This window comes from Parus major, chromosome 10 (assembly GCF_001522545.3).
Source record: "Parus major isolate Abel chromosome 10, Parus_major1.1, whole genome shotgun sequence".
NCBI classification, from domain to species: Eukaryota; Metazoa; Chordata; class Aves; order Passeriformes; family Paridae; genus Parus; species Parus major.
The window spans coordinates 11749872-11772684 of record NC_031779.1 but is presented as its reverse complement, the minus strand read 5'-3'; the positions used below and the strand labels follow the sequence as shown (position 1 = coordinate 11772684).

The 22813-nt window shown below is 43.2% G+C and overlaps 1 protein-coding gene and 1 pseudogene across 2 annotated transcripts in view; both read left to right on the top strand.

The window, feature by feature from the left end:
- Nucleotides 1-22813, top strand: part of CEMIP (cell migration inducing hyaluronidase 1) — a 102619-nt gene that overhangs the window by 21379 nt on the left and 58427 nt on the right. The window lies entirely within an intron of this gene.
- The window catches only part of LOC107209125, a 48826-nt pseudogene that overhangs the window by 24515 nt on the left and 1498 nt on the right, over nucleotides 1-22813 (top strand).

Sequence of the window (22813 nt, the reverse complement as noted above, 5' to 3'; positions counted from 1 at the left end):
CGATGCCTTGCATCTCTAAAATACTCTAGGAAATGCTGTTGGTTTTACACCAGTTCACTTTGTCACTCTTTCACCACCATTGTTGGCTTCCACTTTTGTTAACTCTGTTCTTGCAATGAACGTTTGCAATTGTTCTTCTTCATCTCTGGGTTTCACATCCTCGGCCGGCTCTGTGGACTCAGTGCCTCTGTGGTTGGCTTTGGCACCGATGCTCTTAAATGTAGAGCAAGCCAGAGATGCAGGAGGCAGCAAGCAGTGGATTTCTAGCCACAGGAAAACTGGACAGTCCCAGGATATCTGTGGTGCTTGAGGATTATCAGTGCCTCACAGACTGGGAAGAAGGAACAGCCTGTGAGATGCTTTTCAGTTCATGATGTCTGTATTTGGATAAAGAGGCTCAGTTTGGATCTCTGATGTACACCAGTTGAAAATCAAAGCAGTTTTCCTGATGACAGTGACATCCTAGCATGTCTTAGAGAAAGAAAGCTACATTTTTTTCTTTCAGCAAGAATTTGAAAGCCTCTGCTTGGAAATTTCATCAAGAAAGTGTTTTTCCCTAAGATATTAACATTTTTTTTTTAACAGTCAGTCAACCAGAAAGGGAGAAGGTATGTTTTGATCTTTTGATTTTTAAGGTTTTTTGCCCCAACATGACAGCTGACAGCATGACAAGACAAAAGAAACAGTAACGAAACAAGAAAGCAAGAAAACCTTTTCCCAGAAATCAAGATTGTAATTTCCAATGCTTGGCATGTTGCTTATCTTCATACTCACTCTCCAGTTGAATAGCAGATCCTCCTGAATTGTAAAGAACTTATCTTCTCAGTTTCACAATCTACTTGGGAAAATTGCCATGTAAGCATGGGGGAATCTGACACATCTCTTCAGCATGAAGTGTCAAGCAGCTAAAATGACAACTATGTCCATTACACCACCCAAGCAATTAAAAGGCTCACATTTTATGATATTTTAACCAGCTCTTCTTCTCCTACCACATGAATCTCTCACCACTTCTCTTATTTTAAAGTCTCTTTGTGACCCATTTTCTTTTTAAGATTTTGATAGAAGTTACCAAAAATTATGGAGGTGGTTCTAAGTAAGATGGGTATTTCATTCTAGAAAGTGGATGAGTTTTTCATTCCCATGATGTTCCACGTGGGAAAAACAGTCTCTCCATACAGGATTGGGACTTCCAGATCAGGGCTGTAAGCTCCTTCAGTAAGAAACATGTTTAAAGATCTGTCAGATATGCTATTGTATTTCTATAGGACTGAAAACCACATTCTTGCTGTCTTGCAGTTCTGGAGAGCATTCACTCTGTGGCCACTGTTTGTCATTGCAGGAGACAAAATGACTGCAAATCATTTACAAGTAATTTTACAAATGTTTCTATAATGCATATGTGGCATTTTTCCTTGTTCTAGTTATCACCATTTCATTCTCCAAACAGCTTTGATCATTATCCTTAATGTCAGACCTGTGACTTGGTTCTCCTGGAGGAAAATGCTACCACCAAATCTCTGACCCCTCTCCTCATCATCTTACTGAAATATTCTGTAAACTATTCCAGCACTTCTTTTAGCTCATTAGTAATAACAAGCAGCTTAAACCATGCATAGATCTCTCATTCTCACTCTCTTTTTTTTTATTAATCTTTACACAAATAGCTTAAAGCACATAGGAATATTTTGTTCTTGGTTACTGTAATCTAGGAATCTTTGGGACTCATTGAATGCATCTCCTTCCTTTCTTGGCTTTTCATTGGTGCATTTCATTTTGTAGTAAGTGCAATATAAGTGCTCATTCCAGCTGGCTTTTATTAGAAAATGCTGTTTGGATTGACAACAATTAGTACACTGATGGGATTTCAGGTCTGGATGTACCTGATGGATTCTCTGCTCTGACCCTGGCACCACCCCATCCTGATGGGGCCAAGTGAGATTGAAATGAGGGTTATTGTGTTCTGTGTTATTGGCTTTCCAATCATGGTTTGAATGTGAACACAAAATAGGTTTCATAGACAAAAACCACTTTTTTATCAGACTGTACAAATAATTTAGTCTTTCTTGATCCATCAAGAATTAGCAAATAGGTCATTGTCCAGAGGTTTGGAGTGAATTATTTGATCAATAGTTTCAGCCATCAGGAAAAGTTTGTGTTAATGTCATTCTGGGATCCACTTTAATCTTCCAGTATCTGCAGATAGCACTCAGAATAGCTTCTCATCACTGAAGTGTAATGGTGTGAAAGGAGGAGTGGACTGAATATCTAAGAAACTTTCACAACCACTTTTGGACTGTTCCTTTGGCATGAGACTCAATGTTTAATTTAAGCATTCAGCATGAGGCTGCTGGATCCAGGGGTTAGAGGAGGGATAGGCAAATGTGGTCCATCTATTGGAGATGCTTAGGAGCTCAAAATCAACACCAGGAGGAGGCACAACTGCAAGATCCTTCTCAGCATGAAACTGGAACTAGGGGCTGAACTCACTAGAATCCCTAACTAAAATAAGCCCACATACAAACCAATGAGAGATAGTCTGGTTTTGCAGAGCTTTCAGTTTGTGTAGACAAGAGGAGGATAAGCAGATCTGGAGATGTGAGTGCCCTGCATTAACAGGCAGATATCCTGATAGAGGGAGTCTCAACCTCTCTGCCAGACTTGGCTGCACTTGTATCTTTGCAAAATTAAAATCTGATAAGAAACTACTGCTTCCATTTAGTTCTACCTCAAAGACACAAATTGAGTTTAAAAATAATTTTGATGGATGGATGCTCATGTAAAAGCTCAGACATTTTTGAGCTACCATGGATTTCTGTGTTGGATGTTTTAAGTTCTTGATGCAGAGCGTTATTCTACACTGCAGGGGAATGAAGGCAGCAGGATTATAGATGTCCTCATGTGTCCTTTGTGCATCTGAAACCCTTCAGGGAACATGACAAGCTGCCTGAAACAGCCCTGTGTGCAGAGCCAGATTTGTATGATTAGCTTTGCATCCTCCTTTTGCACTGGAACTTCACATGGTGGAAAGCAGGGGAGCATCCTGCCTTCAGCCTTAAAACTAATGTTTGCCACACAAATTTGCCTTTGTTTGAGTGATGGTGGGGCAGAAAAAGCACACAGCTGGAGTGTGGTTTTGTAATTGGTCTGGAGAGTTGAGATACAGGTCAGAGGCATCTCCTGCACGAAGAGCTTTGCTGAAGCCTTAGATTTAGTCTTCAAGGTCATATAGTCAGGACATCAGGTTTTAGCCCCCAGAATTTCAGCCTAGTCTGCTACTTGAGAGCAAAGATGTGGATTCTATTAGATAACTGGACCTAGTCCAAAGCCCATTGAAATAATTTCAGTTTTCTGTATTTTCAATGGAATAAGCCTGTTTTTAAAGCGCAGTTATTTGAATTCATAAAAAAAGAGTTACTTTGTGATGCTTCCTTGATTACCCCTTTCCCCAAAGATTTTGAATAGTGAACATTTTTATGGCACTGTACATCTCATATCTCACTTCATGGTGTCCCCATGGATGGCTGCAGATGCTATTTCTGGTTTACCTTTTTATTTGAACTGGAAACGTTTCAGTGACTTTCCAAATGTTCTGAACTCTTCATTGGCCAAAACCATTTACAGGCAACGATGATCAAATGCACATGTTACGGCTGTGCCTGGCTGGTTTAATGGATATGTTTGTCATTTTCCTTTCACCCTCAGCTTTATATCCAGGCCAGATTCCCCAAGAACCTGACCTTGTCCATTGGCAGAGCAGCATTCCCTTCCCATCCCGTGCGGCTGCGTGACGGGAGCCGCGTTCCAGCAGTGCCAGCCTGTTGTCATGCTTGAGCAGGATTATACCCTCCAGTGGAATGGCAGAGCACCTGAAGATGTCATCCTGGACCCCAGAAACTTCAACAGGTACTGCCCTATGCTGATAGAAAATCTTCTGTTTTCCAAAGGTCTGGAGCTTTATCATTTTCCCAAAATATTCATCAGTGACCTTTCGAAGGTCTCGGCAATTTCTGAGAGTGTGGAAGCAAGGTTTTAAAGGTTAACATTAACTGATGCAAAGAGATGCTTCTGCTTTCACTCTGTTCCAGCTTTTTTGATGTACAGAGAAGTTTCTCTTTCCAGAAAGTTTTGAAATAGAATCCAAATAAGTCCTGGCCTGCTGTCCCTGAAATCCCTCCAGAAGAGCTCTGGCTCTGGTTCATTTATTTGTACTAGTCACCGCACACATAATTTATCTCCCATATATATAAAGTGCAGAAATACATCAGAATGTGCACCAAACTTTGCATCTTCTATAATCCAAACAGCACTGGAATTATTGTGTCTTTCTAACTAAAGCTTTAAAATGTTAGGTCTCAGCACAGCAAAATTGCAGGCTCTGCTGCATTTATTCCCATGTTTTCTTAGCATTGTATAAAGACAGGGTATATCCATTATAGATGCTGCTTTTCCCCTTGCAATCTTCTTCATTTTGCTTGATTTCATTTATGGCTTTTAGTGCTATTCTTACTTCAGTGAGGTTACTTGTGCTTTGCACTGGTTCCATTGTTAGGAGAGAGTCCTGCAGCCCAGCCAGCTCATCAGGGGTAGGCATTGCACAGAGGAGATGCTGCAAGGCATGAGCACCACAAGAAAGCCTGGGCATCACCTTGGCTTCTGCAGTTTGTCTGAGTCCTCAGTTATTGTTAAAATCACACTGTGGTAAAAAAACAGAGGTTTGCAAGTGAAACTTGACCTGATTACACACAGCAGAGGCTCAGGTTTCCAAAGCAGGATTGAGATAGTTGGCATGAAAGAAGGCAAAGGCACTGGGGATGTGAAGCAGCATGTTCTGCTGGTAAATCTGGAGGGCACCCAAGTCCCTCCAGTATCATCCACCAAACCCCACACCCATCCACTGCTCCTCCAGCAGAGTGTCCCTGCTGTGGGTTTGGGTAGGATAGTTTTGGCCAAAGCTTGAGCTCTATTTAGTTCCCCTGAACTCTGAAGCTGAAAAAATCTAAAGATCTTGTCCTTGGACCCCATTATGAAGGGCCATGGGAATGCAGCTGAGAAGGGAAGTGTTTCCTCTTCATACTTCCTGTTCCAGGGGGTGACACACACCTGGGGCTCCTGCTTTAAAGATGTGGTCGCTGTAGGACCATGACTGAGTAGGTGCATGATGAGGGTTTGGACACTCCTGTGACAGGGGAATTACCAGATTTAAACCACTGTTTTATATATCTGTATTAATATATCTTTGTACACTTTAAGGGAGAGGAAAACCTACTAGTTGCTCATGGACCATCTGAGTTTTGCAATTATTATCTGTCTTAAATGGTGAGATCTCTCCTTACAATTGCAGAGCTAAATCTTCTACCAAGCCACTGATGGCCAGCTCACACTTGCCAAAGCTTTGACCCACAATCTTCAGGCATGAATCTAAATTTGAAGGCAGCACCAGGGCTTTGGTAAAGTTCAGCTTTAACTTTAGCTCTTGTTCAAGCATCTATTTAACTACATTTTACTATTGAAAACCACAATGTGGTTGTGGTTCCTTTTGTCTTGTACGAAACCAGTTATTTGAACTGGGCAAAGGTTTGTAGAGTTTTCTGATCCAGAAACAGTTGGCAAGGTATCTGTTTGGAAGAATCATAAGCAAGAAATAAATCTACTGTAACAAGGGGAAATCACAATTTTACTTCATTTTGTTTAGATCATCTTGCTAAGAAATAATTTGGAGTGAATTATGTGGCTGCTCTGTCTAAACCTCAAGTATGCTGGATGCTCACTATTGTGAGACTTAAGGCTGATGCAAGAGTGAAATCTCCAGACTGCATGGAAAAACGTGGAGAAATAAGATTCCCATGGAAGGGTGGAGCAATTCAGGAGTTTTAGGTTTTAGGAGTTTTAGGTTTTAGGAGTTTGAAGGAAAGTAAGTGCCTGCCTAAGCAATTTCATGTATGACCTCTCCTAAGCATTGTATTCCAATGATTTCTGGAATGAAAGAAATCTCAGATTGTGGAGCCCAGAGTAATCAGAGATAGAAAAACAGACTTTTACCTGTCTCACATGGCTTTGTGTTTTATCTGTTCTTTTAAAATTCAAAATACTACATAACCTCCAAAAAATGATCTTTTAGAATAGTAATATCCGTGCCAAGCACGAGATGCAAACCAAATTACGTTTGGATGAACTTTAATGGCAATCTTATAGGGTTAATGCTTTCAGAAATAAGCTGAGTGAAGAGCTGAAGTGTTTTCAGTGCTGTCACAGTAAGCTGATGGATGGCTATATCCGGGATGCTGCCTTTGCAGGCTGCCCTCAGCTTCCCGTGGTCTGCACTGGGCTGGCTAAAGGAAGGTCAGAGGGGAAATAAAGAATGTGACAGGGAGATGTGTACCAGGATTTGGATAGCATTAATGTTGAATACTCGCATGGTTAACGCTTTCCCTGCCTCTGAGGCACTGTAGAAAGACCCAGCAGACCTTGTGCCAGTCCAGACATCTGTTGGAAGGCAGGAACACCCAGATTCCTGGGGTGGGCAGGAGCTGCCTGGGATGAATTCACATGACTCAGCTGAAGCTGGCAGTGCTGGGAGCTGTGAGTCCTGTCCCGTGAGCTCAGAGGCTCCGCTCGGGTGGGTTTGCCCAGCTCAGGAGGACACCAGTCACAGCACAGCCACCCAGCACATCTTTATCTTTGTGCTGTGCCCTTTCTTTCTGTCTTGCTGCAGCACTTGTGCCTTCCTCCCCCTGATTCAAACCAAGTTTAGAGCAATCCCTCAGTTTCTTTGCTTCCATCAAACTAGGTGGCTGCAGCAGACAGAATTGCCATGTCCCCACATGCTGCCATGTGCTGCAGAGGCTGCTCCACGCCTGCCAGCCTCGCTCCCAGGGAGAGATGGACTGGTTTGCATCTGTCAGGGGAATCTGTGTTTCTCACTGACTGATGGGCAAACATAAAGCCGTGGTGGAGACCCACAGGTTGTGTTTCCAGGCTGCTGGGGAACATTGCAGGCTCAGCAGAAATGCCTGATTAAGCTGTAGATAAGAAGTGTCTGTTTAATGCCTGGGAGTTTCCCTGTGAGGATGAGCAGGAGGATGGGTATTGATGCTTCTGGAATGGGATAGTGCAGGGCAAGTAACTCTGAATGTTCTGGCAGGTGAACAGGAGAGCACAGGCTGGAATTTTAATGCCTAGGAATAAAGTGTGCTCCAGAACCAGTCCAGACCTGCTGAGGGTTTCTTTCAGGGCAGCAGAAATGTGCAAAACCTTTATATACCCTCAGATCTCTTCTCCATGGGTCATGTCTCTTGTTGGAGTGGTTTCCATGACCTTCAGCCTCTCCAAGCTGTTTGTATTTTCCCTTTCCTTTTGTTTGCTTGGTTGATTTAGCTTCAAATTTTTGGTTTTTTTTGGGGGGCAATGTTTGCTGAGGGGTCTTTGGGGTTATTTTTGTTTTGGGGGGTGGGTGTGTTGGTATTTTTTTTCTGCTTCACAGAAATTTGAGAATTTTCTGTAAGACTTAGTTAAGGGCTTTCCTCAAAATTACTGTCCTGAAGCACAATGGTCCATAGAGAACATCAGGCTTGTTACAAGATGAAGGAGAGGCTGCTAATCCAGAAGAGGATGGAAAACATTATTTGGTTGCTAGTAAATGCCTTCTTTTGGGTGCTGGAGAACAGTACAAAGATTGGCACTTCATACAGTAATCAAAGGCAGAAATTTAATCCTTCAATTTAATGACCCAGGCTTTGTGCCTGTGCAAATTTTCTAAGCAAAGGCAAATACTATTATCAAAGGCACAGGGCTGTTCAGTAAGTCAGCCAGGCTTCCTTGTGCTATCAGCACATCTACAGATAAGAATTATATCTCCTCAAAGCACATATCTGAAGTATAGTGTAATAAGTCATGTTGTTGAGGCAGCCTGAAAGCAGTGGCAGTTAGATTAAGCATTCCTTGCTTTAATGAGAACAGGGAAATACCTTTGGACATGGTCTGCTAAGGCTCAGAGGGAAGGGTTTTCCCTTGTTAGGGCTCTCTGCTGTGGTTTGACAGGGAGAGGTCAGGGAAATGTGCCTGAAGGTGTACACTGAGGTGTACAGTGTTCTTTGGCACCTTGGTGAGGCAGTTGGATCCTTATGAAAGTCTTATAAAAAAAAATCAGGGAGGGGAGGGTCGAATTTATTGTCAACAGCAAACAAAAGGGTAGATGCCCATGTGAGTGCTCAGGCATGTGTTCAGCCTTTCTCCTGCTGTGGTGTTTGTGCAGGGATGGGCACAGGTTCACTGCCCAGCTTCTCTGTTTCACGGGCTGAAGACCTGTGCAGGGGCTTGTTATCATCTTCACCAGTGAACAATCTTAGTAATTTGAAAATTCAAGAGCCCAAAATGAGCTTGTGCCTAAACTTTTTAAAAAAATCTGGACTCTTTTGACCTTGGGTGACATAAAACCTCCAGGAGGCTGCATCCCATCCAAAGGTGGAGATTTCAGTGCAGGGAAACTTACACAGCCCAAGTCTGCACTCAGACTCTGGGGGACTCATTATATTTGTATTTGCCAAGGTTGTGTAGGTAGATTTTTTTTCCTCTGGCTTATTATTCAATGCCAGTCTGATTCATACTTTCAGCTACTTGTCATTTTTGCGATTAAATTCCTTAGCGGTGATAAGGTCTGGAGGAAAACAAAGATAACAAGACAAGGCTAGAATGTGCTTGTTGCAGTCTTGCCCAGTTTAGAGACATTTCCTAAATTGTTTCTTCATCAGATTAGTTCCAAATGAGCTTTTCCTCTTGATTCCCAGATTGATAAATGCTCAGGAAGGCATAATTAGTATTTCAAAGTGGATCTCACAGTTTAAGGCTGTGAATACTTTCTTGTTGTACATGCATGAGTTCTGACCCCTCCATCCCCTGCATCTGGATGCAATACAAGGAACACCACCACAACTTCCAATAATAATAAAGTAAAGTGCTACCTGGGTTTCATAGCCTGTCCCTCCTGATAACATCTGTGATTCAGAGTTAATCATCCACACAACACAGAAGTCAGCAGATATATTTGAATTCCCTTCTATTTAAATCCCCTAAACTACCCACAGATCAACCCATGGATGAAAGCCACAAGATTTACATGCTTTTTTTTTTTTTATATATATAATTGGAAAGAGGCTAAAACACTTGCCAGAACACCAGGTTGAAGACTGCACCACTTAGTACAGCTGGGTGAAGCCAGTGCTGGCATTGCCGTGTCTGAGGGATCCCAAAGCCCTGAAGTTTTCCCTCCTTGCCTCTGGTCTCTGTCCTGTGCAGCTGGGATTAACAAGGTGACTCTGAGGAGGCACATCCTTCCTGAGGTGATCACACTGCAGCAGGAATTAGAGCGATCTGAGCATCAGATGGTCCCAGATGGCTGTGGCAAAGCAGGCTGCTTGGCACTTTGCAGCTGCCATAAGAAACCCAAGGGGATTTCCCTGCTTTTACCCTTCTCCTGGCCCAGGGAGTGGGGCTTGGGGGTCCTTGAGGGAACATCTCCTGATCTGATGTGCATCCAAGGCACAGCAGCAGGAAAACACAAAAGACAATGGTCTGTGATAGAGAACTTGGAAAGACATTAAAAAGACACGAACAGAACTGGCATGTGATTCCTCCTTGAAACATGTAGGGTGGGAAAAGAGATGATAAAATGATGCACTGTGTTCAAATGCAGGAAGTTCTTATTTTTGCTTGAATATATTTGTCTGCAAGCCAAATGCTGTCTGAGTCAGACCTTGGTTTCATGAGGATCAGCAGATCTGTACCTCAGGGCAGGATCCCTCCTGTAATTTGTTGAGCTTCACAAAACCAAAAATAATTCTTTTTGCCTAAGGAGATACGGATAAAAAATTTTAATTTATATTAAGATATGGCCTATGCTTTTGAATTTTTAATGGCATTTCCTAAATAGCAATATTTAGGAAAGGCATTTAAATCCCAATACACCTGATTCTAGTTAGCTAAATACACACCTGACTTGTGACAATCCCTGAAAAAGCATTTTTTCAGGCCAGAAGAGTCTGCCCTCAGTAACAAGGCCCTGAGAAAATTGGCTGGATGTTCACTCAATATCCATGTTTGTCATTGTTGGGGGCTGGGGGTGTTTGCTGGACTTGAGCCGATGGCAGAAAACTTTAAAAATAAGCCAAAATCTAAGAAAAGAGGAGTGAGCAGCAGCTGCAGGGATCTGGTGGGGAATGGGGGTTCAAGGAAAACAGCTTGAAGTGGGAGAAAGTGGCAGGGACAGATCCTCTTCAGCCCTTTCTCTGCTCTTCTCCGCAGCAGTGAGATGTGTGGGCATTTCTCATTCCTCTCTCCTCACCAGTGCTGCTGACTGAAGATGAGCTGGCCTGTCCTGGAGCAGGTTTTGTGCCAGAGGAGATTCAGCCAAGTGCTGGGCAAGTTGTTGGGAGGCTGGGAGAAGTTTTTTGAGAGAAAAAGCAGCTGTATCCTGACTGAGAGCAATGATTCCCGTGATTTATTCTTGGGATGGGCTGGAGGATAAATAGGGGCTATGAGTTTTTTATGGTCCTTTGAAGTTTAAACTTCAGTCTGTAAGAGACAAACTTACCAAAGCAGCATGTGGGGATTTCTGCTTGGTTCCCATATTATGAACAGGAAAGTTTTAAATTCCCAGTTTTCCCAATGCCTTTGAAAGTTCAGCTCACGTAGATGTTGACCAAAATGTCAGAGGGGTTGTTTTTAAATAGGAATAATAACAGTTGGGGGAGACTGACTCACTAGATGGAACTCTCTTGTTTTTTCAAGCCCAAGGAAAAAAATATGTAATTTTCAGTTGTACTCTATGGCATTCCCTAGTTAGTTTACCCCAGATTTTCATCAGTGAGGTCAGGATTTGGACTGTGCCCTTCCATGTTCAGCAGCTATGTGACACACCGTGTCAATAAACATGGTAGGGCTGTTTTCTAGAAAAATATTCATCAGCTTAGAGGTTCCCTTTACTAAAATACAGCCAGGATTGACATCCAGGATAACCAGAAACCCCAGCACTAGATGATACTCATTTGCCCAGGACTCACACTCCACCTGATGTAGCCAATATTGTGTGTTGCTCACAATATTGAACAAGTGTTATTCATCCTCTCCCAGGCAGTCAGAGCCCCAGACATGCACTTTTTGTATGTTTATTCCAGCCAAACCTCATCTCCAAGTTACGTGACTTGCTTTACATCCCACCACTCACAGAAGTCTCCCCTCCCTTGCCTCATTGATCACATTTCTCTGAGTTTGCTTCTGAGAGTTCAGGGCTGAACTGGAGGTGTGTTCTGAGGGTTGTAAATGAGCTATGGATGTGTGTACGTGCAGATCTCTATCTGCCACATGTTCAAGAACAAGAAACCTCTTGCCTGCTCTTTTGCCTTCCCCTTGTCCTTTTTAGGCTTTTGCTTATCCCAGGAAGCCTGCTCATTGCCAAAACAGAACACTTTTTAACACTTTGTCTGATGTTTTTGCTTTATCTGAAAAAGCCAGAACTGCAAATGACAATATCTTGGTGAAAAAAACCCCAAAGACTTCTTGGGTTTGTTTCATCCAGTCATTTCCAAAAGAAAACAAGCAGGATAAACACAATGGTAAAAATGCATGAAATGCACCGTGGGGATTGTTGAATGACAGTAACAGAGGGACAGAAATGTCAGGTTTTATACAGTCTGGTGTCAGCAGAACCTCAAAAATTTTCAAAGTAATGTTTGGAACAGTTGGGACCCACTAAACATGGACTTTTTGCTAGTGTGTATTAAGCTTTCCTCCTTCAAAGACCAAAGTTTTTGGTAAAAACAAAAAAAAATTTGGCCTGATTAGGAACACAAATAAAAAAAAAGAAAGAAAAATGTTCCTTATTTATAAAGTGAAATGAACCTTTTCACTAGAAAAGGTTGTGGACATAATTACTTCGTTTTGGAGTATATAAATACCTTAAACAGCTCAAGGTAGTTTTCTACACATATTAGTATGAATTTTATTTAAACTGGAAAGTTAGATTTTCTACCTAAGAATATTTTCATTTGTTTCTCTAGCAATAAACTCATAAGAATGAAAATAGAAGACAAAAACCTGGTCCTATGTATCGCTTCACTGGCATTTTATTTATCAAGTCTGACTTCTAACTAAGTTTTAAGTGCATTTGTTTCCTACGTTTGTGCTGGTTGTTAAGAGTGAAAGCATCTAAAGCTATGCATGTTACCCCAGCCTTCAGGGAGGGCTCTAACATGACTTTGAATTTGTAGTTTGGGCTCTACCATGAATTCATTGTTTTTATTCCTTGCCAGGGCTGTGTGTGTCCACAAGCACCTGTGGCAATCCTGATGTGCCAGTGCTGAGAGTGCCAAAACTAGGGCTCATCTACAAGATGCTTAGACTGGCTCAAATTTTTCTTATTCTACCTGCAGATATTCACCTCAGAGTAGCAGCTGTGAAATAATACAGAATTGAGAGGTTTAAGCAGAGAAATGAAGCAGGACCCACAGTTTATTGAGCACCCTGAAAGAGAAGAAGGCTTCCTGCCCTTGGGAGCTCCTTGGTGGCCGGGGCAGCGGCTGGGGAAGATACACACACATCTGTTTTACTTTGAACTCCATGCCCCAGACAGCCCATGGCTGATTCCTGCTTGTTCCCTGAGGCTGCAGCTCTCCCTCAGCTCTGGCAATGGCTGGAGCACAGGCATGCAGCACACACAGCCTCTTGTTAGTCACAGGGACCATCCTGCAGCTGTGCTCACATCTCCTCCTTTGCTTGTCCTGGAGCTGCTGCAGCCCAGCTCAGCCACACAGACAGGTGTTTTGGAGGGTGAGTTTTGTACAAGCTGAAGAAACAGAACTCAAGTGCAGAACTAAATAGGAGACTGTTAAATACCACTAATTTAAAGAGAAAATAACCCCCTTAATCTTTCCAATATTTACATAGAGGATAAGTTTTAACACCTTTGCTTCTCACAACTCTTCCCAAGCCCTTTGTTGTGGGGAAGTACTTATTTCCATCTTTTCCTCCACAAACTCCAAAGTAGGTGCTCTTCATTTGATCTTTTCAATCCTGGTGTAATTTATTTCATTGATTCATTCAGCCTGCTCACGTGCACCCTAGACTGTAGCACTCCTATTCCCAAATGACCTGGCAACTCAAGATGGTCACAGCTGTGGTTTTTTATTTTTTTTTTTATTTTTTTAATTCTTTCACCCTCTAGTTTCCTTTTCTAATGCTTTTCCCATTGCTCAGGGAGGTGGCAGTCAGTGTAGCACAGCACCAAATCTGGTTCCCAGCATCTGGGGGAGTGACAAGCTCTTTTTGTGATGGTGACTTCAGGGAATGAAATGTGCTAACACAATGCAAATCACCCTTATGAAAGAGCCAAATGTCTTGGGACTCCATCCTAAAAATATTCCACGAATATGGCTCTGGTGCATTTCTTTCATTTCCTCTAGTCTGAGGCCAGATCATCTGAAAATATGTCCATTTTTGAGCAGTCCTGTGTTATGACACAGCTGGAGTTGGTTAAAACCTAGAGGGCAGTATCTGGCTTAAGCTGATGGGTCTTTGTGTGGCTTTGATTTATGATTTTAGAACAGCCTGTCCCTTCTTCCATCCTGTCAATAGCTTTGTTTTGTTTTAATGAAAAAAACAGAGCAAGGCCAAAATAGTTTTCCTTTATTGTTGTCCATGTGTAAAGCAAAGTAAAGGTCCAGGCCTGCAGATCCCCTGATTTCACCAAAATGAAGTGGTTTCCACTCATTTATTGCTCTGCAGACAGGGATGGGTGGTGGGTCACTTCAGGGAATCCTTTGGAAAGGTTTTGACTTCCTGAGCTTTGTAGAATGCAGAGAGAAAGATGATGAAGGTGGTGCTTTCTTTCTCTAAGCCAAATTTATATTTTGCATTTTTACCAGGAATGCAGGTGGTTCAAAGAACACATTTAAATCCTGGAAGGTTTTGGTGACACAAGGAAAGCAAACCCTGGTTCAGCCATCTTGGTGTTACATGCTGAGCCACTTAAGAGGGGAGGAAGGGAAAAAAAAAAACCCAGAAAGCTAATTATCTTGATGTTTAGATTGTCTTTTGAAGTGTAAACTTCATGTGGCTTTATGCTTTGCCCAGCACAAGTGCCTCTCACAGACAGGAATGGGTGTTGGGGTCTTTTGTGGGAGATCCTTTCTATCAGTGTAAGAATTCTACTGTATCTGCAGCTTTGGCTCTAAGGCTGGTGCCAAGGGTTTCTAGTTTGGAGCCTTTTTTCCCCTGAAAGAGGGTTGTAATGGGAATCACAGGATGAAGGAAAGATACAGGGACATTTTTTTTGTAAATATGTATGCCGAAATTTGGGGAAACAGGAGTTAAAAGACAATTTAACTTCATCCTTAGTTATTCTAAACTGACATTGAAGAAACAGCCAGGGAGAGGGAGATTTTAATGGAAACCATAATAATAAACTTCTCTGTAAAGTAGAGGAAGCAGGTCTCTTTAGACTGTGGCTCTGGTTCAAGTCAGAGATTACTTTCTAATTCCTGAATGTGTGCCCCCGGTGCAATGTGGGCTGGATGCTGGTTCCTTGTCCTGCAGCAGCTCCGGCTGAACCAGCTGCCTCAGGAGACATGGGTGGGTGTGAGGGTATGCACCTCAGCCTTATGGGGCAAGGAAGAGAAAATCCCTGCTTTTAAGCCATCCTGGCACCTGACTCAAAGTCCTCGGAGGTCAGCCGGGGTCCCTGGATCAGACCTTCGTAATAAGCAGTCGTTGTTTCCAGACAAAGCAAAAAAATCCGATTTTCTTTGGCTTTGAGGATTTGTTGTGGTTTTTTAGAGCAGTAAGAGAACCTCAAAGGACATTTCTTTGTTTTCCCCTGAAGACTGTACTCTTGGCTGCAGACCATCTCTCTTGTACTCAAGCCCTTGAGTGCATTTTTTCCCTTTGCCCCCGCCTGCCCTTTTTGCCGACAGGGGAGACTGGCTGTGTGTCGCCCTCTGCTATCCCAGGGAAGCTTTTTCCAGGTGGTGCCGGAGATCCCAGCGAGGGACAGGGCAGTGCACAGTGTCCAGCACATTTCCCTCCAGGGCTGGTGTTCTCTGCGGAGCTGGCGAGCGGCTCCTCTTCTCCGGCAGCGCTCCAGGGTGAGCCTGGCTGGGCAGCAACCCCTCGGGGTCTTGTTCTCACCCCAGCACCTCCTTTCTCTTTCTCACAGCTAAAATCCAGCTCTGTCTACCTTGCATGCTCTCCTCAGTGATCTCAGGCCCAAATGGGTTTCCTGGCTGGAGTACCTGGGGCAATCTGGGTGGGTACCCGAGCAGAGATTTGCAGTGCTGCTCAGAAAAGAGCTGATTTCTAGGCTGGACTGGGCTCCCTGTGTGTCCCTGGGCTCCTTGTGTGTCCCTGGGCTCCTTGTGTGTCCCTGCTGCAGGTGTGGGCACAGTGTCAATATTTGTTTAAACCCATTGTACCCCAAAGGGCCACGAGAAAGATCCCTCTCGTGACCAACACTGAGACAGTTTGTGAAGCTTCACCCTCTGCATTATGCCCACTAAAAGAGATTTCTAAAATAATCCCATTCTAAAAATCAAACTTTGGGAAAAAAAGGTGAGCACCAAAGCACATCTCTTATTTTGGAGGCATGAAGACTCCTCAAACTCCTGCCCTGTCTTAGTGAGACTTGAAGACACCTTTGGTTAAAAAAACATATTACGAAACCGTGTTTCTCAGTCAGCTAAAATAGTTAGGCAGGAAAAAAGTGTTTTGTGGTTTAACCATGAGTCCCATGATGCTTCACCTGACTAAGTAGCTGCTTCAGGAATCAATCCACAAATGCCAGATTTGAAAATAAGATGGGATATATTTATTCATTCAACCATAACACATGAGCAATCGGATCCCGGAATGCCTTCCCTGCTCACCAGGCTCCTTGATGATGGCCAGGTCTCTCTCATCACAGGAATTGTGAAACAGTAATTTGGTAATTAATCCTCCTTTTTTAAAAAAAAAATAAATAAAAAAAGGTTGCCCAAATTCTGTAAACAGGTTGTTTACTACTAAATAGCTGGAAAAATGGTCACACGTGTGGGTCTGTGGGGAAGAGCCTGAGCTGCCAGCAGCCATCTGGACCTGGCACATGCAGACTGATGGGTCTAACCTAACTGAATTCTGGCAGTATCAGCATTTTGGTTCTCTGTTTAGTTCAGCAGTTATTTTTTTAGCCTTTCAGGATCCAGAAGTTATGGGATTGGCTTTTTTTCTTTTCCTGTTGTTGTTTTTTAGACTATTTCATAATGAGTGGGATGTTTCCCCTTCTTTTTTTAACCCCACATGCTGGATCCTTGGAAAGGAACCAAGCTTACTCATTCTTTCTTCCAGACAAATAGAAACAAATATTTAGTTTTAAAAGAAATAGAATGAAGAATCCCTGTAAATCTCATGTGTCTTTTTGATCCCAGAGCTGAACTGAGCTGTTTATATAATTTCCTCAGCCTGAACTGCAGAATGGACAGGATTGAAAACATACTTGGAACAGTTAGAAATAAAAATGAACTGCAAAGGCCAGAAGACCTGGCTGCCTTGGAGCTTCTGTCATGCATGCTTTGGGCTGAGCTCTGCAAAGAAGGGAGCTGGTGCTGGTAACAGCAAGCAAACCTGTGTGTCCCTGCACAGCACCCTAAGCACAGCTGCTGTGTTAATCCTCCTCAGGTGGGATTCTCATTAACCCATTAACAACCAACTTCTCCTCCTCAGGTGGGGTGACACCATGCCTGGGGGCAGCAGGGCTGTTTGGGGCTGGGATGGGGTGTGCCCCATGTGCTTCTTGCTTGGGGGTGTGGGCTGCAAGTGCTGCAGGTCTCATCACACCACGAGGAGAGGGCAGCTCAACCTGTAATCTTGCAGGATTTGGCAATGGATGTGCCATGTTTAACTGTTAGAGCTGGTTTGTGATGCTGGGAAATGTGAGGGATAGTGCAATTTAGCAAGTGCAGCTCCAGCCTGTACCCAGTTTATCCTTTAAGCACATGGGGCCCCTGATCCCTCCTTTGCCTCACATTTGTAGGTACCAGTGAGCCTGTGAGCATGTGGAACTTGAAGAGGACAATTACTGCTCCCAGTAAGGCTGTGAATGGATTAAAATCATGGCACACGTGTGGCCAGGGCACCCTTGGAGCTGTGGCCCTGACCCCTTCTCAGAGAGGCCAGTGGCTGCCCAGCACCCTATGTCTATGTCCCAGCACCCTATGTCTATGTCCCAGCACCCCATGTCCATGTCTCATCACCCCATATTCATGTCCCATGTCCCATTACCCCATGCCCATGTCCCATTACCCTATGCCCATGTCCCATTACCCCATGTCCATGTCCCACTGCTGGGTGTGTGGGGCTCCAGGGCTCCACAGGTACCACCTCTGAAGAGTGGAGCAGCCTCCTGTGTTACACAGGGTCTATGCAGTCAGGTAAGGAGGAGCTGTAGGGAATTCCCCCATGTGAACCTGCCCAGCATCACCTAACCTGTGCAGAGAGAAGGGTTTTGCTCTGATTTTCTTTTGTCTTTTGTGCTGTGCTTCAAATATTGCCTCAAAGATAATGCTCAGCTGGAAGCATGTGGGTGCACGTTCATGGCACCTCTCCCCACCATTTCTTCCTTTTAAACCAGAACAAAAGGACTCTTGGGAGGGCTTATTTTGGATTAGCTTTGAATTCCAAAGGAGGACATTGCTGTTGTGTTTCAAACCAGGAAGCAATTCTCGTTAACAGGAATAGCTGAAAAACTAGAGCCAGATTTTCCGCTCATTTACTGTAAATTCACCCCACTCTAAATCCTGCAGAACTGTTTCAGGCTCATACAGAGCTGCACTTGATTTTATAGCCAGGCAAAATATATGAAATCCATACTCAACTTACTTCAAGAGCGTTTTCCAGAGGATCCTTCAAACTGTATTGCAACATTGCAACAATAATGAACACTTAAATGTGAATCAGGATCACAATTTGAGTAAAGGATTCTAGCTCTTGGGATCATGTATACCTGGGCATTGATACCCAGTGTCATTTTGCTGATGAAAACCAGTCAGCAAGCCAATTTTTAAGGTTGCCTCTGGTGTAATTGCAGGTTGCTATCACCAGTACACTCTCACTTGAGTATATGGGGATCCAGATCCAGTCTCTTGGCAGGGCAGACATACAAAACCACTTTACATCTGCATTCATTAAGGTATTTTGTGTTTTACTGCATATGAAGTAGTGGTTAAGTAAGGGAAACTTTATCTCCAAGGAAAGTTACTGCAGAATCTTGCTGAGCCTTGGCAGAAGGAAATGGGAAGTTCCCTTGGAAGAGGTAAGTACATTGTTCTCCCTTACAATTAACTCAATTAAAGTCACTGGGAGTTTGTATTCTATTCAGATGAGGATTTGAGCTCTTAGGGGAAAAAAAAGGCCTTTTATCACCTCAGAAGAGAATTAACACCACTGCTCTAATGCAGAGGAAGGGGAAGAAAAAGCAAACTAGAAGCCATTGTTTACAAAGGATGTGGGAGAAAAAACAAGTTTGTTTTTCTCATTTTCTTTGCTGGCATTGCACTAAAAGATAAAAATAACTATATTTCACTACTAAAGAGGTTTGGAACTGTCAGATTGTCCCTGCACATGCCTTATATATCTGTCTGGACAGAGAAGAGTGACTGAAATAATTCTTAAAAGGAGACTGCCCAGGCTCACATGCCTGCATGCTACTGAATTATAATCAACGCTAACAAATGCCAAGCAAAGCTGGTATTTCTTCATATTCCTTAAGGAATATGAGCAGCCAAGATTTCTTGCTAATCTCAGCTGCATCCTCAAAAATTTATTCAGAGCCATTATCAAGCAGGTGCCAGAGGAGGCAGCATGCTCCCTGTGGTGAGGCACAGGCACTGTGTGTGCACAGCACTCGTGGGACAGGTGTGCTATCCTCAAAGCTTCTTTGTCTTTTCTAAGGCTTTAATGCAAAGTGTTGTTTTCCTAAGGAAGTTTTAATTTCAACACGTAGCCCTAGCTGCAGTAAAGGCTGGTATAGGTAAATGGTAAAGGTTAATGCCTAAAGGGGGTTCTTACACTAAGTCTTGAAAGGCACAGAAAATTTGGACAATGAGGAAGGGCATGTTCTTGTTTTGCTGAACAAAAAGTTGGAGATGTTTTGACTTTCTGATCCAAGCCTCCTAAAGGCTGAGTGAGCTGGCTGTGTGTGCCCTGCCCCAGGGCTGTGTGCTGGCTCCTCGAGGGGGCTGCAGTGTGCAGATGGGACAGACAGGACAGGACAGGACACACATCACAGCTCCTCTTGGGCAGTGGCTCACCTGAAGGTCTGATTGCTGGGGTGGTTGCTCTCTGCTGTGCTTGCTCCCAGACTTTCACACACTTCCCACACTTAGGATGGTAAGACAGCCAGGACAGGCAAAAGATTTTTTCTGTGTTTGCTCTTTCTCACTCCCCTTCACCCACCCATGGCCTGGACATCCATGATTCCCATACTCTTGACCCCGTAGTGCATCCAGCATCCTCTGACATCTTGCAGAAGTCTCTTTTCAACACTTGGCTCCCACACTTAGCCTGGCCTTATATTCCCTGTAGACATACATGTTTCAGATTGATGGGATGTGAGCTTCCTTGGTGCCTGCAGGCTTTGGGAAGCTGTGCACATTGCAGCCTTCTGTATCCTGGGTTAGTGTTCTGACAGCCTGACCTTGCTGTGCTGCTCTTCCCCTTGGTGGAGGTTCTGTTCTCTCAGGATGGGCTGTCCAAGATGTTGGGAGGATACACCAGTGCCAGCCTGCTCAGAGAGCTTTTGGCTTTCTAAAAGTAAATACCATGGCACATCTTGAGATGTGTAACCTGGGGTAGGAGCTCTTGGAAAGGAGAAGAGCAAGAGCTGCTTCTGCTACAACTTCTTTGAGGCTTTGGGACAGGCCTTCCAAGAAGGAAGAGTTTGGTTTAGATATTTAAATTTTCAGGGAGAACAAAACAAAAACAGAAATAAAAAGTGTATGTGTCATTTCTATTCCCCCATCTGCTGTCTCAGCACCTCTCCCTTGCTCCATGGGCAAATCTGCTTTGCCCAGTGACAGCAATTTCCCCCACATGAAAGGAAACTGCATTAAGGCTGAACTAAGCATTTTACTCTCAGGATTCTTGGCTTCCTATATGTGTCTTACTAATCCACAGAAGATGCTGATGACCTCATTGCTCATGGTTTTTTACCCCTTTGAGAAGGGTTTTTGCTTCCTCCTTCTACTGACCAACAATCAATGATGTCACTTCATCTGTACCAATGATACATTTAAAATTATAGGTATTTTTTAAAATGTAGATATTTTCCTTGCTTGTAACTCCCTTATGGTGGAGCAGGATCATTCTCTAGGGCTCCTCAGCCTACCTCCATAACCTACCTCTGCTTTTTTTGTTGCAGATAAATGGCACAGTGTTCCTGTTCACCAGCACTGGGATATTCTTCATGGTGCTGGATGCATGCTCAGGAGCAGTCTTTGACACAGTTACCAGTGAAAACTGCCCCTGCATTAACTGAGAATGTTCAACCATCCATAAATGAGAGGTAAGAAAACTGCTGAGACTCCACGTTGTGTAGCAACCTGTGGCTGATAGACAAAGAAAGGAAAATCATGTAATTTCATAACCAAACCTGTGCTCTGAAGAAATCTGACACAAATTAAACATGTACAAATATCAGCCAGATAAGAGGAGCAGAATTTTTCTCCCAGGAGAGTAGATAAGGTCCTTGCAATGGCACTTGCAATCCTGTGCACCCATCCCCATGTCCAGCCACTTCCTGGCAGCCAGTGATTCAGTTTTCCATTTTGGAAACAAGTCCATTTCTGTTTATTCTTACTGATTGTTTTGCCTCTTGTGACAGATGAAAAAGATAGGTGTGCCAGATTTTCCAGTGGGACTTCTCTTGGGTGAGCCAGTGACTAGTCCTGCCTGCCTGCTGGCTCTCCTGCCTAGCGTGGGTCCTGGCAATGGTCTGCACCATCTCTGTTTGTGTCTGTCCCACATTCCTTGTGGTTTTATGGGTTGCCACAAAAACATGGAACAACAGAGATGGATAGATATATTCTTGGCTGCTGGTAGAAGCAGGTCAAGTAACCAGAAAACAGACTTTCAGTCCAAGGCATTTCTGAGCAGTTCATGACCAAAGATTTGAACGCTCCTGAGTTATTACATCTGCATTTCTGCACATGAGTGTTCACATGTATCAGCTGTGCACAAAGTGACATATATCCATGCAATGTCTGTACATTCAGTTTGTTTTCCTGGTAGGATTTTACAATGAGGCATTCAGCTAAATTGAGCCTGCAATTCACTGCAGGTACAACTCACTGGGGGCTGAAAGGACATCTGTGAGGACCAAAGGCAGATTGAAGACTGATTGAAAATCAGAGCTAGGATGTGGATGGCTTCAGGGTCTGAGCACTGCACAGCAAGTGGGTGTCCCTCTCCCATAAGGGAGAGATGCACTCACAGTCATTTGGGCTTGTTTTGATTCCATGTGAAGAACAGGTTTAATCTAGGACCATTTCTTGGAAAAGCTTACATGGGATTGAAATTAAGGGGATTTAGATGTTCTTAAAGTCAAGCATGCTCCTACATACTTTTCTGAATTAGAGCTTAAAGGTCTTGAAGATCCTTAATGAAGCAATATTTTGCAATCATGCAGTAATTACTGTTCTTCTTTTCAGATCACTTGTCCTTGTGTGCTCTAGAAATATCACAGACATGCTGGGCAGCTCTGAAATGTCTGTTTTTCTCAGGTTTGGTTCAGCAAAGACTATTATCTTTCACAAGGGAGGTAAATCTATTTATTCTATCATGTTTATTTGTATTTTTCTTGTTTTTTGTGTTTCTTTGGCTTTTAATTAGGTTGGAAAACACAGCAGAATCACTGGTGTGTATCCCATCCAAAAATATACATGCAGTTACACAGTGCTTATCAAGATATTTCCCACCACAATATGCCAGTGTAACCCAGTGAAAATCTCTTGGCTTAGGGATGGTGAGAAATAGGACAGCTATTTCAGGATTTTGACTCCACTTTTGCCAGTGAGAAGTTCCATGCTGCAAATTTTTCATCCTAAAGGGAGATTATTTTTTTCTAACAAAAAATGGAAAGAAGAAAAAAAGGAGAATCATTTGGTAAAGATTCCACCTCTAAAGTTCCACTGCTTTGTGAGGAAAAACAATCATAACCTTTAAAGCTGATGAAAAAGAAAACAGTTTGCAGTACAATAAGAGGTATTTATTGTTTTGGATAGAAGGACTGTGAAATCAACAGTTTGGGAGAGTCCTTATTACAATTTTACCTTGCATTGCTGCAAGAAATCAATTGGTATCATTGGTCCAGAAAATCCATGCTGGGTTTCCTACCAGAAAACTAGAGGATATTGAGTCCAGGCTTGGATGAATAATGTGAGTGATAAGGAAATTAAGAAAACAGCCACCTAACTTGATGCAGATTTCAGGCCCTCACGCAGAGTTCAGATGGAAAATTGACTGTATTTCCATATTTTTTGGGATGGAGGAGTGGGAGTGGGTTACAGGGGGTTGGGCACTTTTCCCCCACTGCTCTATTGAAATGCATATCAATTTCTGGTGGAAGTTTCAAAGCTCATTGCTATGACCATTGCAGGGGAAGACAACACATTCTTTACAGCAGAGGCAGTGATTTCATTTCAGTGCATGTTTAATTCCTGAGAAGCTGCTTCTTCTTTCATCCTTTGAAAAGCAAAAGTTTGAGGTTTTCTTTTCTGTTTTTGTCCTTAAGCTTTAT